The sequence below is a fragment of the Schistocerca nitens genome, chromosome 5, assembly GCF_023898315.1.
Source record: "Schistocerca nitens isolate TAMUIC-IGC-003100 chromosome 5, iqSchNite1.1, whole genome shotgun sequence".
Classification (NCBI taxonomy): Eukaryota; Metazoa; Arthropoda; class Insecta; order Orthoptera; family Acrididae; genus Schistocerca; species Schistocerca nitens.
In genome coordinates this window covers 568851948-568854499 of record NC_064618.1, presented here as the reverse complement: position 1 = coordinate 568854499, position 2552 = coordinate 568851948, and the positions used below count along the sequence as shown (strand labels likewise).

At 38.4% G+C, this 2552-nt stretch overlaps 1 pseudogene; it reads left to right on the top strand.

Moving 5' to 3' along the window:
- The first annotated feature begins 1652 nt into the window (after positions 1–1652).
- LOC126260983 (5S ribosomal RNA) lies at positions 1653–1770 on the top strand (annotated as a pseudogene).
- Positions 1771–2552: the final 782 nt, after the last annotated feature.

Below are 2552 nucleotides of genomic sequence, written 5' to 3'. Positions count from 1 at the left end.
GAAACAATCCTAGTGTGTTTATTTGAAAAGAAGGAGTATATCAAAATTAATTTCAGTGCCAGTTCGTTTCTATAACTCTAATAATTTTGGAAACAGAAGTAAAAGTATTTTTAATTCGCCTCGGTAAATTCACTGTTGGTTCACCTAAAAAAATTAAAGCTAATAATATTCTTATAAAAACAATTCTAGTATACTCAGCTAAAAAAATTAAAGTAAAACCACCTGCACCATATTCAATATTAAACCCTGAAACTAACTCAGATTCACCTTCGGCAAAGTCAAAAGGAGTACGGTTAGTTTCGGCTAAACAAGAAGCAAAACAAGCTAAAGCTAAAGGAAAAGAAATAATAATAAATCAACAATAAAGCTGATAATTTATAAAATCAAACAAGTTAAAACTACCAATTAAAATAATTAAAGATAATAAAATTAAAGCCAAACTAACTTCATATGAAATTGTTTGAGCAACAGAACGAAGAGAACCTAATAAAGAATAATTTGAATTAGAAGATCAACCAGCAATTATAACGGTATAAACACCTAATCTAGTGCAACATAAAAAAAAACAAAAACCCATAAGAAAAAGAACATATATAAGTTAATTAAGGGAAAATTACTCAAACAGCCAAAGAAATTATTAAATTAAAAACATTGCTTAGAAGCAAAGTTATTCTCGATGAGCAAGTAGTGAAAGTTAATAATTTCTGGTACTTTAAACAAAAGATTTTACTTAAAAGAAAACAATTATTCATACTCGTTAATTTTACGGAAACTGCTAATGCTGTTTTGTGTATTGGCCTGGTTCGAATTTCGGTGTTTAAGTTGTGTTGATATTAAGCGGCAGTTCTTTTATTTCAACAATATTAAAGTCAACAGAAATTTTTTTTCGAGTTTCATTGTAAATTCCCAAGTTAGGAATAGTGAGTAAATGCTCCTGTGAGGTAGCGCACCTATTGAGCATAGCAGTAGAAAGCCTCCGGTTAATCAGTAGGAAATTTATTTATTCCAAATTCATTTCATTGTGTTTGATAGCGAGTGTAGTAGTAACTGAAATTCTCTCTCATTATTATTTCGTAACGTGTTTTGTTACTGCAAACGTTGCGGTTTCTGTTGCCGCACGTATCCAAATTATTCCTTACTCACATAAGTTTACAATTTCAGTTATGTAGTGAACAAACAGTGCCCAATTCGGCTGACGACCTTTTTTCCCTTTATTCCAAAATATAGGTACAACTTATTGTTTTGTATCCCGAGTCCCTTGGTACCCTGTTCCGTTCCACTTAGTTCGCGGTACTTAGAAATGTAAAGGCATTACCCTGTGATATTGATTTTACTAATAATAATAGCAAGTCATTATTACCAAATTGGTCCCATATCCAATTGACTGCAACTGTTTCCAATTTTTTCACTTATTCCAGAAGTACTAGTAGAGTATATTGTTTTATATTCCGAGTCCTCTGGTACATCTTTTCGTTGGATCATTACGTGAATGATTGCACACTTTCAGATAGTTGAACTAACTTAAAGTAGAGAAGGCGGAATAACTTGTCCTCAGAGATAGGTCACTGTAAACCCTCCCTCACTAATCGGTGCTACTTTTTCCTTCGGAAACGGTAGCCTTGCCAAATTTTACTTTCCCTTACGCACACGCGGTCAACGGCCTTGCTGCAGTGGATACACCGGTTCCCGTCAGATCACCGAAGTTAAGCACTGTCGGGCGTGGCCGGCGCTTGGATGGATGATCATTCGGGCAACCATGCGCTGTTGCCATTTTTCGGGGTGCACTCAGCCTCGTAATGCCAAGTGAGGAGCTACTCGACCGAATAGTACCGGCTCCGGTCACAGAAAACCATCATAACGACCAGGAGAGCGGTGTGTTGACCACACGCCCCTCCTTTCCGCATCCTCAACTGAGGATGACAAGGCGGTCGGATGGTCCCGATGGACCACTTGTGGCCTGAAGACGGAGTGCTGTACCCACACGCGGATGTCAAAAATATTTTCACAAAGTCCGGTCATGTAAAGGGGGTTATTACGCGGAGTCATGTGCTCATCTCTTTACTAAGGTACAAAAATTCCATGAATACATGTAACGTAGCAAGTTAGTACAAGATAACATTCGATGCAGTAAGACACGCAGCGGTGTAGCACGGTGGCTTCTGACTCACAGTGCAGCTGACGCTGCCAGCAGTGAGAACGGTCTCAAGTACCATGCAGTCGGTACGGAAATTCATACCCCGTACGAATCTACACTACTGGCCATTAAAATTGCTACACCAAGAAGAAATGCAGATGATAAACGGGTATTCATTGGACAAATATATTATACTAGAATTGACATGTGATTACATTTTCACGCAATTTGAGTGCATAGATCCTGAGAAATCAGTACCCAGAACAACCACCTCTGGCCGTAATAACGGCTTTGATACGCCTGGGCATTGAGTCAAACAGAGCTTGGATGGCGTGTGCAGGTACAGCTGCCCATGCAGCTTCAACACGATACCACAGTTCATCAAGAGTAGTGACTGGCGTATTGTGACGAGCCAGTT